This window comes from Columba livia, chromosome 2, assembly GCF_036013475.1.
Source record: "Columba livia isolate bColLiv1 breed racing homer chromosome 2, bColLiv1.pat.W.v2, whole genome shotgun sequence".
Taxonomy (NCBI): domain Eukaryota; kingdom Metazoa; phylum Chordata; class Aves; order Columbiformes; family Columbidae; genus Columba; species Columba livia.
In genome coordinates this window covers 121,977,869-121,997,349 of record NC_088603.1, presented here as the reverse complement: position 1 = coordinate 121,997,349, position 19,481 = coordinate 121,977,869, and positions in this window count along the sequence as shown.

Below are 19,481 nucleotides of genomic sequence, written 5' to 3'. Positions count from 1 at the left end.
CAGCTTCACGTGATGCTTCCTTCATTGGAAGAGTAGTAATTGAGTCCCTTCAAACTCAAGATGTTCTGTGATTCTATGACCGCTTCACATTGAGTTGGTACAGAGTTGATATGACCTTCCTCTGGAAACTGAAATTATTTACTTGATCCACACAAATGAAGCCAAAGGAACTGGGGACTCTGTAGCCCACTACCTGGGCTGCCTGCCCTTGTTTCCTCTGGCACGTCCTGCCCTGAAATGCTTCCGCCACCTGTTTTCTGCTTCTTGCTCTCACACACCGTCTTGGGTCTCAGCTTCAAAGCCTTTCTTGGACCCATCTGTTGCTATTTTTTTTATATCTTAGGTGATAGTGAAGACCTCCACTTGCTGATGATTGTTTCTTTGCAGCTTTTATCTGTGCATCTTGGAACATGACCTCGCCTCCCAGCAGACTTTAAAGCTCTTCATTATTTCCTTCTTTTAAAAATCCTTTTCCAAGGCTTACTTCCATGGCAGATACTGACCAAAGAAGGATAAATTGAGGGATGCTGAGGGAAGCATCCTTAGCTATTAAAAGAAAACAAAAGCAGGTACGTGCAATGTGTATAAAATAGAAGATATTCTCACAGTAACTCTTACCTGCTCCTGTAATTCTGAGCTCCAGTCGTACGTGCACGTCTCCCTTATGATATGTGAGAAGTGCAGTGGAAATAAGGCAAATATTTTTGAGTCAAGCTGGGCTTTGTATATGTTTATATAAGAACTTAGAGAAAAAAACCATTCTTGAAGGAAATAATTGTATTATATATGTATCTGAATAAAATAATAACCTAAGTCATTTATCAAAGTCTTTCTTTATAAGCAGGTGATAAAATTAAGAATAGTATTTAAATGAAGTAAAATTTTCTAAGTTATGTCCTACAAAATAAAAGTAAATTTCTAATCTTTTTCTAGTAGATAAGTTGAGACAAACTCAATGTACTGTATTCTGTTTTAGTAGGAAGGGATATGTAGACCTGAATCACATATGTGATAATCTTTTATCTGTGCGATTTGTATATCAGAAGAACTGATTCAGCTGAAGTATCTGGATGATTTTCTGCATTGTGTACTCTGGTTCTGGTCAATCCAAATGCCAGTTATAATGCTCTTTGTACCTCATGTCTTTATGCCTGGTGTTCTGTGCCTTTTCAGTCTCTTGCTTCACATTTACAAGGGAACAGATGTTTTAACGGGACATTATTCCAGTCAACTATGGGACAGAGAAAGGCAAACGGTGACCTATCTGTGGATCTTGTATGCAAAATCATAGCATGATAAGTGGGGATTTTTTCCTTTAGCTTGAAGATACAGGAGGAACTGGAGGAGGTGTCAGTTCTCCAGTTGCTGATGTGCACAGAAGGACGTAAGCTTTAGAGACCCTCCAGTCCTCTAAAAAGATATTTGCTGATCTATAAATGGCTAGATACTCCAATTTTATTTGTGGCTTGCAGAACTAGAGGTCTCTCAGTATTATTTCGTTTTCACTGTTTATGTAAGAACTAGAGTCCACTGAGAAAATGCTATCATAAACTGTCACAAGGTCGAGGTAGTTTGACATAGGATTTCATTACCTTCTCTGAGGGAAGATTTTTTTTCCTGTGTCCAAATGCCATTTGACGCTCTTAATAGGAGTGATCTGGCACATGAGAAAGTAATTTTATGTGGCAACATTGTCTCAGTGAGAATTAAACTCTTATAGTCTCTAAAACCTTGCACTTCTAATTCTTGTTGAGCACATATAATTTTTTTGCTTTTCCTTTGAAATAAAAGAAACCATCCCTGCTAGATTTGCTATTTGCTTTAAATAGTTGATGAGCCAAACAAATGTTTAAAAGGACACAAAGCAAACGTGATATCCAGGCATGTTATTTAGGTCTGTTGCTTACTATACGGTGCATTTTTGTTCCCCTAATTGCCTTCTTGTAGACATCTTAAGCCTCAGCCTTATAGTAATGGGCTGAATTCTCTAATGATGCTGTAGCTCTACTGAGATTGTGTCCTTAGAGAAATCTATGGGAGATGCAGCTTCTTGTAATCATTGTGGTTGCCTTAGCTGTTGTGGTTTGTTTGGCACTTGCAACTGCAGTGAAACAATAACACTGTTAAACAGCAATTACTTTGCTTTCACAGAAACAAAGCAAAAGTGTTTAAGAGAAAGTCTATTGGAAAACAAGAAATAAAGGGATGCTTTGGTTACAACTGCATCTCGTTTGATTCCAAGACAGAATATGAATTTTAATTGCTGTTATTTTTATATAGTGAAGGGCTCTTGTTATTGTTGTTGTATTGTTTTCTTTTGATTTCATGTTATTTTTTTGTTTTGTTTTGTTTGTTTTTGGTAGTAGCGGTGTCTTTTCTGTTGTTGTTGTTGTTTTTCTTTTTCTGTATAAGCCAGGGCGAATAAGCATATGTAACATTTCACCAGATTGGAGAAGTTGCCACAGAATAAATAACTGGTTGGCGAAATTGCCATAGAATAGATAACTGGTTTGTTGCAGCACTGGGGAGTCTCATCGGTTATTCCTGGTACCTTTAATTCCTACATAAAGAATCTTCTAAATCTTCTAGCTCATGCTTGGTGGCAAAAGCCAGGAAGACTAGAAAGATAACAGCTAACTTTTTAACGCTTGTACCATAGATTTGATTTTCCCTTGTTCCATATGTCTTCACAAATGAATACTGTCAGTGCCTGCTGTCTTCAAAGCACCTTTGAATCCTGTGGGAACCATAATTAATTGGAAGAGTACCTGTTTGGTCTTGCCAGTTATCAGACACTGTTAGCCTAATACTCCTGTTTCTGACCATTGTAGTCTTTGATTCATCTTTATACATACATATATATATATATATAAAATTTTTTTGTACGGTAGTATATGCAGTTAAATAATATCCATTTACATCATCCTAGATAATGGGCCAGACCATTTATTTCAAGCAGCCACTATTCATTTGCCCCTTTTCAAATGCTGCTAATGTAGTTAAAGCCAGAGAAGACCACATCCTAAGACTGTGAACACATCAGAAACATGTTAAAAATTAATTTGAAGATGTGTGGCTTTAATTCTTCTTTGCTGTAAAATATATTTCTCTGAATTTGACTACTTTTTATAGGTGCAGCCTTCTCTGACTGTTCCTATAAGGAAGTTTTATAGTGCTTTATTACAGCTCTGTCTTTCAGTATAGCTCTGAAAATATAACTTTATGCTTCTCTGTTCCTTATTAATTTTTTGTTGCAAGGTCATAGAGTTTTAGGCATTGTATAAGAGCCCTAGTCATAGACCCATTATACTAAATAACATGAACATACTGAGTAAAAAGATTGTTTCTAATCTGAAGAGTGGGTAGCAACCTTGCATAAAGAATGCAAGTCTTCTGTGGGGATTTATTATGCTTTCAGGCCAAAAACTGATGTCAAAGAAAGAAAAATCAAAGGACATGGCCATAGGCAAGAGTTTATAGAAGCAATTAATTTTTCACCTCAACAGCCACCACTGACCACGAAACAAGATCCTACTGGCTGGAGTAACTGCAGGGTAACAGAACTACTCCAATGGATCTGGCCTTCCAAGAAACAGGGTGGCAAATGCAGGACATGCCTATCTGCAGTAAAGCAGTTTAATGTTTGTGCTTCCATAATAAGAAGGAGGTCTTCCATACAGGGGTTTTCCTCTGGCACTGATCTTGTTCCTGCTGAGGTCCTGATCTGCAGATGAAAGGATGTCCTTGCTGCAGCTTAACATCTCGAGTCAGGGCAAGCTCTAGCAGCCACAGGCTGGCCACTTGCTAGAGCTTCTTTGTATGTTGAAACTTTAAGTGATTGGTAACTTTGTTATTTTCTTTATGTTATATTCATAACAATTCTATGTATATTTTTTCACAATACATTTGTATTATATGTTTTAAATTTATTTGCTGTGTTTCATTATTAGTATTTTCAGTAAAATTCTAGGGGATCTGTTGTTTCTCTGGAACTAATCATTGAACCATCTCACTTCCCAGTTCATTTTTGAGGAACTAAAAGCTTTAGCTGCATTTTTCTTTTCAATGCTTTTGCTGAATGGAGAACTTTTATTTCATTTTGGTCTTTCTATACTCTCTAGATATGTCAAGTATTCTTAATTTCTTTAGTTATACCATATGATTATGAGAAACTATGGACTGAATGGTTCACCTGTGAATGACACTGATGTATGTGAGGAGACTGAAATACAATTTAAAATGAGAAATCTCCTTTCTCTATTACAAGCTCATATTAAAGGGTGACTACAAATAGAGAGGAACTACAAAAGAATGCACCAAACCAGCAACTTACTTTGAGATTAAGAGCGATGTAATTAGAAGATCAAGAGGAAGCTTGTTAGTTTCTAACTACATTTATGCTAGGAAATTAAACAGTCAATCATCTGAGTTAAAGAGCTATTGTAACTTGAGCGTGATTCAGGGATACTTAAGCTAATTGCTTACTATTTTTTTGATAGCACATGACTTATTTAACACAAGGAAGTGTGGCAGGGGAGATGTGCTTGACTTGTGTGGTTTAACTCAAATCAGGATCAAAGTGATTTACTGATTTATTAATGACATGTAATTAGTCGGCAGCCAGTGAACCTCACATTCTGGATCAATATCAGCAGACCAACAGATAAACCACTGTTACAAAACACTTGCAAGATGTTAAAAAGCACCTAAAAGTTTCTAAACACTCTAATCCCTACCATTTCTAAAGCTGCAGGAGCAGGCTCACTTGTGTGCACTCCTCTCTTGCACGCCAGGGGTGATGAGCGCACCTCCTTTTTTTGGCCGTGCATATTCTACTGAGGTAGATGGGGCTGCTTGGTCTTTATGTGCCCCAGTGCAGCTGCCTGCCACCCGCTAACCTGTGCGCTGGTGAGAGGGCACCCCACAAGTTCCCACACGCACCCTGAGCTGTGAGTCCTTCCCCTGCTGCACCCCACCATGTCAGCCCTGCTCTACCCGTGGGACAGGGAGGATGCTGCGTTGGGCTGGGACGGTGGCAGCAGGGTGACTCCTGGCAGCATCCAAGGCCGGGGACTGAGTGCTGCGCTGAGTGCCTTCCCACCCCAAGGTCTCACCCCACAGCCACAAGTTTCCTTCCATCTTTGATATTTCTCCTCAAGTTTACTGTTTTCTCAAAAGTCTCTTGGTAATCCCTTGATTGCTGCTTAATCCAAAGGGTGCCCACTTTAAACAAACTTAGTCATTATTAGTTCCCTCATTTCATTCTGTTTTGGGGTAATGTCCTCTCATACCAGGCAGTTTTAGGTGTCCTGTCTGCATGGGCTGTTTCCACTCATGCTCCTGCTATACTACCAGTTATTATCCAGGCCATGTTACCAGGACAGGTCCATCAGGAGGTTTTGTTACCTTAAAACACAGCTGGTATAAAATTACCATTGTAACATTTTATATTCTTAACAGGCAAGGAGCTTTGTGGGCTGGAAGAAATGACAGATGGTCCGTCACTCACTGTGGAGCCATCCCTGCTGACTCCTTGTACTTCATTGCTGGCTTATCCAGCCAGAGGTACAGGCTCTGCCACTCGGTAGCTTTGGTCATTTCACATTAGCTGGCTCCACTGTGGTTTCATTTTGTGGCCATGGAGGAAAAGAAAAACCATGGTTGAAGAGTTGAATTAAGGACAGGAGACGATGTTGGTCCTAATACAAGAGGCTCTTTAACCAAATGAAGTGATGGTTTGTCATGTAACCAACATACCAAGTCAGTAGTGCCCAGCTTGGCAGGTTGTTTTTCATAGCTCATAAAACCAGACCTAGTGCAAACAGAAAATGTTTCTCTGATGAGGTCTCTACACCTTCTGAAAGCAAAAGAAAGCTCATAGTGAGTGCTGCACTTCATTGTTTCAGAATTGTGTTAAAATTGGCTCTTGGTTTCACTTTATCCAATGTTAACTTCAGCGTAAAACTGATAACAAATCTATAAAACTATATGAGACATAAGAAATAAGTCCTCTCACTCAGTTCAGCCACAGGCATTCTGGGAAGACAGGTCCTGCAGGAAGTCCTGTGTGCCACCAGAGCCAGGCATTTCAGTCCAGCCTGCCTCCTGGAAGATGCTGTGACAGTGGTTTGACTGCAGCCTGACCCCCTGCTGTCACAGCAAACAGTCTGAGCTTTCCACCTGCCTGGCATTTCCCCTGGGAACACTAAACAGTAAGACAGCAACTACTGCCATGTACATGTTTGGAGTCTTCAGAGTAGTCATCATGTTTGGGGAAGGAAGGCTGACTGTGGCTCAAAAGGTCATTCAGTTCACACTTTGAATGTGAATTCAGTAACATTAAGTGTTGGGGAATTTTGATGGCATCATAGGTTCTGCAGAACTGTGCAGTCTTCTAGTCCAGTCTAATCTTCATTTCAAAAAAGGGTGGGTTTCTGCAGGACCATTAAAAGGATTATGTAGGTAGCTCAGTACCTCCCTGTACCACTTCTTTAGCCCCCTGTGTGAGGAGCAGGAGCTGAAGGAACCACATAGAAGTACAATTAGGGTAGTGTTGATGAGGAAGAATAGTTAGTACAGAGGGAAGGAAGGTGACAAACCAGAGCTGGATGCAAAGATGGGCACAGACAGCTGCCCAGACATTGCACCCTCCTGCCTCTCCTTTAGAGCCCCTTCTGACCACACTAAGCTGCTGATGGCACCCATTCAGCATGTCACGGCTGGTGTTAGATGTTAGCTTGCAGGTCTACTCCTGGGAGAGGAAGGATGGCTGCGTGAAACCTGGGGCCAGGAGAGAGGAGGCTGTGCTGGAGCTGAAACCAGGCCACCGCCAGACAGACAGGCTGGGTGAGGAGGTCCCAGCAGGCTCCCCAGCAGTGCTTCATGTGATGCTGCTTCCCAGAGCTCTGGGGCAGATGGTGGAAGAGGCCAAAGTGGAGGCTGGAAGGATCTGAGCAAAAACATCCTGCAACACGACCTTGAAAGGGAAGCAGCTTCTGCCACCCGAGAGCTGGTCTCTTGGTCTCTCGCTCCATTCTGAGGCTGTTTGATGGTACAAGAGGACTCTGATGCAGGGACAAGCAGGGGAGGATTTTCTGTTGCCTGAGTAGAAAGGAAGTAGTTGGGGCAACAGGTGGAAAAAAGAGGGGCCATGGCACTTGGGCACACAACATATGGCTTCAAAGGCATAAATAAGGGACTTGAAAGGAGAGGAAAGATCTGAGATGAAAGCAGGGTCTTTCACACAATATGCAAGTACTGTGGGATGCTATGGGCAAGGTATCATTTGAATTTTTGGTATCAGATAAAGTGAGTGACATCTTTATGAATCTGCGAAATGTTGGCTGTGCAATAGGTGATACAAAAGCCTGCAAGAGACATCTTGCTAATCTTCGGGGATTTGTATGTAAGTGAGGAGAGATTAGACTACCAAACTGAAAATAAATAAGAAATGAGCAGACTATTCTGGGAACATCATCCTTAAGGCATTTCAATGGAGTTTTCAAGAAGTCCTATAGTGTCCAGGCCAGAATAAGGTGAGATACAAAGCCAGACACCAGAAGCACAGCGTAGCAGTTTGCGAATTTATTTTTCCTTTCAAAGCAGTTCCGTGCATACAGGTGCTTCACTTTCAGGACTTAAAAATCATGGTAAGTGATTTTTTTCACTGTAAAGTCCCTTGCTGTTGTCAGTGGGATTAGGGCTGTCCATAGCTTATGAGTCTTTGCAAGCAGGAGGTGTTTTGCCAATGTCTTTCAAAGATCTTTGCTAACAGCAGCGTGATATCAGGTGTTGCTACAGTGACTGCAGGGTAATGATTATAGTTTCTGCTGCTTATCTGTTCCCAGTAGGATTCATTTACCCCAGCTCCTTTTACCTGCCAAAGCCTTAGCCATGTTCTTTTGTTATCTCTTGCACCACATCTACAGGTCTTTTAAACACGTTCAGGGATGGTGACTCAACTACTTCCCTGGGCAGCCTGTTCCAATGCCTGACAACCCTTGCAGTAAAGAAATTATTCTTAATATCCAATCTAAGCCTCCCCTGGCACAACATGAGGTCATTTCTTCTTGTCCCATCACTTACTGCTTAGGAGAAGAGACCAACACCCTCCATGCTACAACCTCCTTTCAGGTAGTTGTGGAGAGCAAGAAGGTCTTCCCTCAGGCTCCTTTTCTCCAGGCTAAACAGCCCCAGTTCCCTCAGCCGCTCCTCATCAGACTTGTGCTCCAGACCCCTCACCAGCTTCATTGCCCTTCTCTGAACTCTCTCCAGCACCTCAGTGTCTTTCCTGTAGTGAGTGACCTAAAACTGAACACAGGATTCAAGGTGGGGCCTCACCAGTGCTGAGTACAGTGGGATGATCACTGCCCTAGTCCTGCTGGCCACACTATTTCTGATACAATCCAGGATGCTGTTGGCATTCTTGGCCACCTGGTCACACTGCTGGCTCATGTTCAGCCAGCTGTTGACCAACACCCCTAGATCCTTTTCTACCAGGCAGTTTTCCAGCCACTCTTCCCTGAGCCTGTAGTGTTGCATGGGGTTTGTTGACCCAAGTGCAGGACCCGGCACTTGGCCTTGTTGAACCTCCTACAATTGGCCTCAGCCCAACGATCCAGGCAGTCCAGATACCTCTATATGGCCTTCCTACCCTCCAGCAGATCAACACTCCCACCCAATTTGGTGACAACTGCAGTCTTACTAAGGGTGCACTCAAGCCCTTCATCCAGATTGATAAAGATATTAAGGAGAACTGACCTTAGTACTGAGCCCTGGGGAACACCACTTGTGACCAGCCACCAACTGGGTGTGACCCCATTCACCACAACTCTCGGATGCCTGTGCAAGCCGTGAGCTGCCAGATTCTCCAGGAGAACTCTGTGGGAAACAGTGTTAAAGGCTTTACTAATGTCTAGGTAGACAACATCCACAGCGTTTTCCTCATCCACTAAGCGGGTCACCCTGTCATTGAAGGAGATCAGGTTGGTCAAGTAGGACCTGCCTTTCATAAACCCATGCTGACTGGGCCTGATTGCCTGGTTTTCCTGTACGTGCCATGTGATGGCACTCATGATGATCTGTTCCATGACCTTCCCTGGCACCAGGATCAGACTTGAGAGGCCTGTAATTCCCTGGATCCTCCTTCCAGACCTTCTTGTAGATGGGCATCACATTTACCAACTTCCAGTCAACTGGGACCTCCCCAGTTAGCCAGGACTGCTTCAGAACATCCCTTTGGTTTTGTTAGTAGAGTGTAATTTCTGAATTAATATTTCTGAATTAATATTATTGCGGGTTTATAGTGACATATGTGTTTTACTACTTATTTTAAACCAGAGCTGGCTTTCATTTCTACCATTTCTTTTAAATTTTATTTTCATTTTACGCATATATTTTTTTCTCCAGATTTGGGGACAAATGTTTTTAAAGTACAGTCTTTTGCTGAAGGGGAAGTCCATGGTATGTCATTTAAAAAACTCACATAGACTAAAATGTTTTCAAAGCCAAATGTATTTCTGAACTCTAGCAGCCCAGATTAATGAAAAGCTTGTCTAATAGCATGTCCAAAAGAAAAAAAAAAAAAAAAAAGTTTTCTGGAATCCGGGAGACAAAGAAGATTTCTTCTAAAATTCTCTCAAATTTCCAAGAGAATAGTCGTGTTTAAAACTTGTATCTGCTGCAGAACAGCATTGAAAGATTTCTTTCAAATCACCACTATTTAAAATGTGAAGCAATATGTAACGAGTAACTACAATTTATTTTAAAATAGTTTTGTTTATTTAAAAATAAGATTATTTCCTGACCTTCACAGAATCACAGAATGGTTAGAGTTGGAAGGGACCTCTGGAGATCATCTAGTCCAACCCATCTGCTAAAGCAGGTTCACCTAGAGCAGATCACACAGGAATGTGTCCAGGTGGGTCTTGAATGTCGCCAGAGAAGGAGACTCCACAACCTCTCTGGGCAGCCTGTTCCAGTGCTCTGGCACCCTCAAAGTAAAGAAGTTTCTGCTTGTATTTAGATGGAACCTCCTATGCTTCAGTCAGTGCCCATTGCATGTTGGTTTTTATTAGGAACTAGATATGAAAATATGTGCTCTGGCAACAGATTTTTTGTACAAAAGGGACTGTCCAGTATCATCTAGTTATTATATCTCCTTCCAATAGAAACATGTATTAGGTATTCTTCTGGAAAAGGTACTTCTTTGAACTGGCAGAAGCCTCTGCATCTGCTAAATATTGCTAAAATGTCGCCAAATCCAAGAGAATGTAAAGCCTCTAACTGTTCAGACTTTTTCTGTGTACGCTTCAGAAGATGCTGCAGGAAGTCTGTGAGAAATCTTGATTTTTGAGCTGAAAATGGAAGTGTATCTCACATGAGGCTTTCAGAGTGCAGGAAATGAAAGTCTCAGTGCCAGCCAGAAAACAGACAAAGGGTTGTCTTTTAGATAGGTTGCCTTCTTTTACCAATTTTGCCTTTTATAAAAATAACTTTGAAATTGTGTGCGTGCAGATATTTTGCTTTTAGAACTGCCCTTTTTATTAGGAGTTTTCTTTTGCTTCCCCATTTCTGAATTAAGTGTAAATTTCTTTGGTCACCTTCCTCTTTGGATATGCACGTGCAATGCTTGCTTCTTTTTAATCACGATGACCATGGAAGTAAAACGTGAATTTTAATATCTCTGATAGGAAGTAGCTACCTGCTCTGATTGTATTGTATGTACAAATACCATGTTGTGCATAGGCCAAGAAACAAATAAAATCTGATGTGCGGATTACTTAAGCAGCTTCATTACAAAGTGTAATGAAAAGTTTTATCACAAAAATGAGTGATTTTTTATCACTAGGAGAATATCTTGTGCTCACCCATGTAATGATTTTGTATTCATCTTGTCAGTTTTCTAACTTCAAAATTATTCTTACTTCCTTCATGAACTCATTTATTTTGGTGTTATTTTAATGTGTGAATTTAAATTCCAAATCATAACATGGCACATGTATTCACGTATTCATATGTTATACAAACTGGTGCTAAAAAAGCTGTTATTGAATTGGCTTGTAAAAACTACACGTGTCACAGAAGCAATATAATCAACAAATTTTAGACCTCTGTGACAAAATTAACACTACACAAGGAAAGCGTGCCATATGCTATTCTCTTGGTTTGTTTTCACAGCATTTTGACCGTACTGGCATTCTGAAATGTTTGACTGCTGAGACTCAATGATAATTGCTGAAATATTTAATTCTTGACTGCCCACTGAATATTGAATAATTTGTACCTTCATTTGCTGCGTCTTCAGTGCGTTTTAAGGCGTTACACTGTGGGATGCCTTGGCTGAAGCTATTATTGGAAGTGTTGCATTCTGAGCACCTGACCGTTTATGAACAGCATGATGCAGAAAACACACTGGAGAGACCTTTGCTTGCTGCTTATTACCAGAATGCTGTTCTTATAGATTACAGTTGATTTCTGCATTAACACCGGCTGGCTCTGCCACTCAGCAACTAATCACTTTATCAGCAGGATACCAGGTAAATACTTCTGTGGTAAATAAGATGTTTATAGCCTAAATTTTTAATCTAAATTCAGACACCAGCCTCCTTACTACAATATACGGAATGGATTTTCCATTCTTCTGTTCAGTATTTCACTTATGTTTGGTTCAGACAGAGCTACTGTCAGCCAGAAGAATTAATTACTTCATTATTTTTACAATAATTTGATGTCAGAGTAGCAAGCAAAAGTATGAGCCATTTTAAATAACCTTTTGCATCAGCATAACAAATGGATTTCATAGGCAGCAATTAAATCATGCCACACTGTTATGTACAAGTAGAAAAGAAAAATATAGGTTTTAAGAACTGTGCAAAAGGAAAAGGTGACTATAGCTTTGGCAGAAGCAAGAAGAGTCCAGACTCAATCAAAGAATGACCCAGCCAGGAGATGTAATTCAGCCCAATGATTCAAATTCAACTCTCTGTGACCCAGAGTCCAGTTTAGTGCATCACATCTGTAGCTTAGAGCTTTGAGAAGATTGGGTTTGAGCTGTGGGACAGTACCTGAGTTATGGACATGTCAGATAAGAAAAGTAATAACGCAAGCAAAGTGTTATTATTGAGATGGTACTTGCTAGCAACTGAAGGAGAGAGAATAAGAAGAAAAAAAATAGAGAATTGGAAGACAATGGTGAGCATATTAATACATAGCTTATTTGCAGGTTAGTCCCAGCTGTTTATCCTGTGTGTTAGCCAATAAATAATCGCGGAGTACTCTTGAGCTGTGTATATACTGCTTGTAAAATCTCTCTGTCAATGATGAAATATGACCAAAACTGCAGAGTGAGAGTTATTGAGGGTCTGTCTATTATCTGCTGTACTTATATGAGACTGTCCATCCCAGTGGCTGGATCTGTCAGAAAGCTGCATGTGTTCTGCCTTGTGGTTCCTCAAGAGAGCAAAACAGACTTCTCTTTTACATCTTATGTCTGTATGATATATGTCTTTGCCTTTTGCAAACAGACGCAATCTTAGAAACATGCCATGCTTCTTCATGAAATAACCTGTGGGTTTAAGATCTTGTGGTCTTTTCTGTAGAATTACAGGGAGTTTTTTATTTTTTAGGTGAACCAAGTTCACATTGCACATGTTTGGCACTGTGCTGTTAATCTGCATTGTTTTATGTGTTTGATACTTCCATCAGTCTGTTTATCAGATATGTGATTGTATTGATGTTACAGGATGAGACATAGATCATCTAGTAATAATTTTGTATGCATCTTCATCTTGGGTTATTAGAACTGACAGGTCCATAATTTCTACAGTTCTGCCCTAGGACATGTTTTTATTCGAACTTTTATCCCTCCTTTATCCATTCTTCTATGAATATATCTCAAATAATTTAAAATATTACACTTATAGTATAAAGCCATCAAGTATAGATCATTCACTTATATAATACTATATTATAGATTCACTCACTTGCAGTTGATACCTATAAAAAGCAGACCAAGTAACTTATATTACCTTAAACACAAAGATGTTCTTTAATATCAGGAAGGAGAATTTTATTTATTACCATCAAGGAGGTGCACCAATAGCAGGGCACAAACAAAATGTTTTTTCCTAAGAATATAAGACATATGATGTTACAACAGACCTGTGATTCCAGTTAGCCCAGTATACTCTGAGAGGGGCAACAGGAGATGTTAATTCAGAAAGACCACGTGAGCCTGGATATTTTCTGCCGTCTTTTACATGTGTATTTGTGCAGCATGCAGAAATGTGTTAGGAGTGTTAGAGGGCATATTTCTTCCTGTCCTTTTTTGTACCTTTTAAGGACCAGTTATTTATGACTTTGCCTAAATCAATTCTGAACATACTGAAACCCTCTGCCCTTTGATTTTCTTTGGCAGCAAACTCCAGAAGTCCATGGTCCTTTTGTTTTTGTTTAAACCAACCTCCAGTAGGAGTTTCATTGAATGTACCTTAGTTCTAGAGCTGTGAGAGTTAATGAACAGTTCTCTGTTCACATTTCCTGCTGACTTTATGACAAGATAAATCCCAACCGCATTTTTCTCAGCCTTCTCCTCTAGAAACTCAGAACTCCCAGGTTTTTGTGTCCCCCAAAAGACAACTGTTTCGTTCTGTTAATCATTTCAGTTGCCTTTTTGTATACCCTTTCTAACTTGACTATGCCCTTGTGAGATATGACTACCTAAACTGCAAAAATTAATGAGAATTGGGTGCACCATATTTTTGTATGGTTACAAAATGACACCCTCTGTCTTGTTTTTTGGCTGCCACTAAATATTCAGCTAAAAATTTCAAACCACCATCAATGAATACAACAGGATCTCTTTTTTGAGTTGTGACTCAAATGTCACTTTCTTCAAAAAGCACTTAGAACTAGTCACAAACAAACAGCTTCCAATCATTGTAATTTATCAGTAAAATGAGCTGTGTGCTTATTCAAGCTCTGAGAATTATTCAAGGAACTGGCTCTAAAACAGATTTTGAACTACTTTTATTTGAAAATATTGATCACCTTATACAGGGTATAAATTAAAACAGGACAAATGTTACCAGAAGGGAAAATATCTCCCTAATAACATTTTCAAATTTAATTGACAGATAGGAATCTTAATACTGAAAAATTATGTTTTTTTAGTTGTCAAGAAACATATATAGGATGCAGGTCTTTTAGGGATAAACATTGCCTAACTTCAAGATAACAGGGTGCAAAGTGAAGGTCTCCTTGCAGCTCCAGATGGGAATATCAGGATAAACACAGACTCAGGTGTATCACCATGAACACCAGAGACCTGTGCCTTGAAGACAAGCCCTTCCTTTATAATCTTACTACTAAGACAGACCTACATTAGATGTAGAGGAGGTAGATATACACAACTGTTCAGTCATATCCTTCCCTGGCAATCAGAGATAACTTTAACTTAATTTTATTACTCTGTGGTTATCTAAACCAGTCTAATGTTACACCCTATAGCTCTGCCAGAGGTGGGAAGTCTGCCATTTCCACAATCCTTGCTTCAGCCAGTTCCTTTGGTTTTCTCTACTTCAACATGATCCAGTTCTCCTTGTTAAAATGTACTGAGAAAACCATTGGGATGGTTTAAGAAAAAGATGTTGCAACAAAGCAAGTTTGATTTGGACATACAGACTACCTGTTGGACCTCTTGCTTTTCTCAAAAAGGTTGTCGCCTAGTGAACAAACCATGGTTAGTTCCTGACTTATCTTCTGCTTGAATTAACTACCAGAATCCCAAAGGCTGTGGCTTACTACTCTGAATCCTTCAATAGACTTGGACAACCAAAAGGAAGATATCTTAAAACAGAATTAGGAGAAGAGTAGTTAGTCCAGTAGGTAGCCAGAAACAGATTTTAAAAGGAGGCTGGACGAAATAGCGTATTTTAAGGAGTAAGTGAAGGAGAGATAAAGTTACAGTGTGTTACTGTTATACATATTTGATCCCTGTAGTTTTAAAATTCTTCAATACAGATGAAATTCTGGTGGCTTTTCAATGAGCTTTATGCAGCTTGGCTAAAATTCAGAGTTTGAATAGGGAATGTTACAGTGCTAAGGTCTGGGGCTGTCAAAGAGATACCCACTCTGTACTGGCTGCAAAGTTTTTCTCTTCTATGAGTGAAACTGGATGGGATAAAAGCATTCCATCAGAGACATTATGTCTCTTGCTTGGTTAAAGAAGATCAGTAGCTGTATTTCAGAGTCTTTGTTCTCCGTAGGTCCGTCAGGGACAGGAGATGTTGGACTTTGAAGCAGTTCTGAGGAATCTGGCAGCCTCATGTCTCTTGCATTTTCTATACAGGCCAAGGGAAAATACAAAAAGAAAACCACCAAGGAAGCACAACTCAGCTTACATATATTCTTTGAGCAGAAAACACTAGCAACCAGATCAAACCTTTTCCCAAACTTTAAAATGCATTTTTTTTAAAAAAGAAAAGGATTGCTTGTTGCTTTTTTTTTTCTGTTTGGGTTTGTTTTTTAAAAACTCTGATGTGGTTTGGTCATGTGGCAAATGAAGTGGCTCTTAGCTGTACTCCTAAGTAAGTTGTCTGTGTTTGCTTTTACTGAGCAATTAATTTTTAATGGTATTTGCTGAGAAAAAAAATACAACAAAAATATCATTAAATTAATTATCACTAAATTACAAGAAATTTCAATTTACAAATAAAGCCAGTGTTGTTCAAACAGGAAAGCAAAAGAGAGTGGAACTGTGTACGAAAACCTCACATTGCACCAATGTTGAAACTATGATTTCAGAACTTAAGATATTTTCAGTATAAATTAATTTTATTCCTGGTCATAACTGTTGAAGAAAAATAACTATGTGAGAAGTTAGGATGTGACTTTACATGTGATTTTAAGAAATAATTCTGGAATTGCATTTCATCAAAACCAGTTAACAATGCAATCCAGATTTAGCTTGTGAAAACTGAGGGAACTGTGTTCACACTCCTGATAACAAATTACATGCTGGAGAAGGAGTATACATGCAATATGTTTCTCTTCTACTGACGTATCAAGAGAGGTGTAAGATCAGTCCATCAGTTGCTCTTTATCAAGAATCTTGCTTGAGAAACTGCCAGATCTCAGGACGACCAAAAAAAAACCGAACTCAAAAATCTTTTAAGCAATCATGAAGGAAATGTGCTGTTATAGTCTTCCATAAAAAAAATATTGTGAGATCTATACTCTTTAAGAGTATATGTTACCCCTTTTGTAGAAGCTAATGCCACCAACCTTCTGGAGTAATTATTACTTTCTAGGAATGCAAGGACTGAGACCAGTGTTTTGGCAGCTAGTGGAGCTGCATGAAGATAACCATAAAGGCTGCATAAACACATTTCTCAAGAACTGAATACTACATTTCTGAAATAACTCAGGAAACACACAGTTATAAAATGCAAAGGAGACTTAAAAATAGTCCCCAAAACCAGAAATCAGTAAGATATATTTTGGGAAAGAGAAGGAAGCAAAACAACTCTGTATTATATCAACACAATTAATCAGGAAATTATAGATATATTTAAATTACCTTGTAAAAAAATAATAATCTGTGAACCCATCATGGAAGTGGTGGACAAAGAGCAACTTTTAAGATGCACTTTTACTAATTCCAGCCTAGATAAATTTAGACAGGGAAGATTTTGCCAGATAAAGTGCTGAGATTTCCTGAAGAGCTACAAATACTTTATTGCAAGCAAGAAAATGGCAAGGATGTGAAATACATTAATAGGGAAACACCCCCAGTTAATGGGTTATGATGGCAGACGCTCAGTCTTACAGGGGGGAAGTCACGGGATTGAATCCTAATCCCTCCAGGCTGCAGAGCTGCTCCCTTTCTCATTTAAAATGTGAAATGATTGTCAGTCATAATCAAAGAGGGCTGAACTTCCTTTAGAGCAGGGATGGACAAGATGACCTCTAAGGGTCTCTGCATTTTATTTTTATAATTTTACACTATATCTCAGGTTTGGGTGGTTTTTTTTTTTTTTTGGTTGTTGTTTTGTTTTTCAGAGTAATTCCACTGAATTTTATGTGAAACTGCTCAGAATTTGGATGTAGTGTGATAATTTGGGAGGACGATAATAGGGTGCATATTCTGAGATCAGGACACTAGGAGTTGCAGCAGTCAACGCTTTTGAACATTTCAAACCACTGTTGAGATACTTGTCTATTTTTTACAAAATCTTGATGATCCTTTTGTGGCCATATGACGTACAACTTAAGAGAAGAAAAACACATTTTACTCTCCAAACCTAAGATTTCTTTTCATAACCAATTGGGAAAAGTGGCACTATCATCATATGCATGATTTTTAGGAATGCCTGAGGGACTTCCTTAAACTTGGTGCAATAATAGTAGCATGTCAATACAGCAGGAGTTTCTAATCTACTAGATGTCCAATTGTTGTACTCTAATGCATTTTGTCAGAAACTGCCTCTGACCTCCCTCAAAGTCTCAATTTATGGCGGGAGTAACCATCTCCCTGTCTTTCCCCAGCTTTAAACATAAGGTAGCCTACCTTTTCTGAATATGGTGCCGGGCAATTTATATCCTCCTCAAATGATAAGGAATAATCTGGGGTGAGATGAGGAGAAGAGAAACTTAATTAACAAATAGAAGAAATGGAATATGAAGTGGTAGCCTTATATTAAAATACATCTATTCCTGTGGAATTTTGACGGATTATTTCAACAGACAGTACAACTCTCACTATTACATGGAGGGAAATGCATCTGGATTTCATGTAAAACAATTAGGACCTTTTAATCTGGTTTTGTATCATTTACAAGTAATTTATACAAACAAGCACTAAGTAGAAAGGACACTAAGATTTGCTAATGTAAAGTCACAAATTTCTAGTGTTAGGCTCACTACTGCAACATCAGCTGATCTCTTTTGTAGATGAACATGGCACAAATTCGTTGGTGCAAGTGGGTGCAGATGCATGAAGGCACTAAAGGTACTAAAAATCCTTTGATTTTTATCATCACTATTGTTATTAACAAAGCTTATTATTAAATATTTATTAAATTAATCTCTTTTTAGAAAAAGAATCAAACCCAAAAGCGCCATCTGTATCTAGACATATATCAAATACATGAAGAAAAAGAAAAATACTGAGACAGCAAGGCTCTATGTAGTTCCAACTGTTATGCAACATTATTTACAGGCAGTGCTCTACCCAGGATGATTAATAAGACTATTTCCACATCTGGGCGGTGTTAATAGAAGAGTTAATTATTTGTTACAACTTTGATTAAGCTGTTTACGAAGTATGACTTTAATATCGGCTCTATGACTTACAGTTTCTAGGTAAATGCCACTTCTATTGGTTTCAAAGATGATCTTGACCCATATATGTGAAATCAATTAATGATTTGTTCTCTCACTTTTACTTTAATGATCCTGATAAGTTGTGACCAGGATACAAAATGAGTTTGAACCTCGAAGAAGTCCCTGACTTTAAACAGTTTTTCATACTGGCCACATTTGTGGTGGTCAGGAGATGCTTTTTCACTGAGGCATCATTGCATGGAGGCACACCGCTGAGGCAAGAAAAGTATGAACATAAATATCTACTCAAATATTTTTTTCTTTTTTTTTTTTTTTTCTTGTTGGCTATGTTCAGCTGCACATTTAGCAGAACTGTCTTGTTGGGTAAATGATTCAGACAAAGACAATGTTGTGATAAACCTACGGGGTATAGGAGACAAGTGTTGTGTTGGGGATCTTTGGACTATATCACTATAAAGCAGGGCTTCTGAAATTCCTGTTAACTGAGTAGCTGTCTAGCAGCTGTCTATAGCTCACGATGTTGTAGAAAACATGAATGTAATGACAGCTGCACTTATCTGCAGGCACTTCTCAGCAAATATCCTCTATTTTTAAGAATACCTTAAGAACTATATGCTAAGAAAATTCATAGTAATGAAATAAAATTAAAAGAACACAAGAAATTTTTAGTGTATTTGTCCCAATTCAGGTAATTTAAAATAACATATTTTTTCAGGTACTCTTTCATTCATTAATTCAACTATGTGTTCTCAAATATAAATGGTAAAAATTTCAGTAGCTTCCTACCAGAGGATGACAGGAGTAAGAACATCCTACCAGGAGCAATGGTATTTTGTTTGCAACTTCAGTTGTTAGGTTTGGAGTTACATGGACAACCCGTACCCTTGGCAGCTGGAAACAAGAATGATCTCAGCTCCGGGACTGAGTCACGGAGCAGACAGGCAGTCACAAGGCCTAAGGCAGCAACTGAAAGAAGACATTAATTCGAGATGAAATCTGTAGTACCGTGAGCAAATCAGGGAGTGCACTCTTTAGGACTCATCTTTTACCTAATAATTATAGGTAATAACAGGGCACTTAAAAACTTACATATATTTTTATAATCTTCCACCGGAATTATTTCACTCTATAGGGAT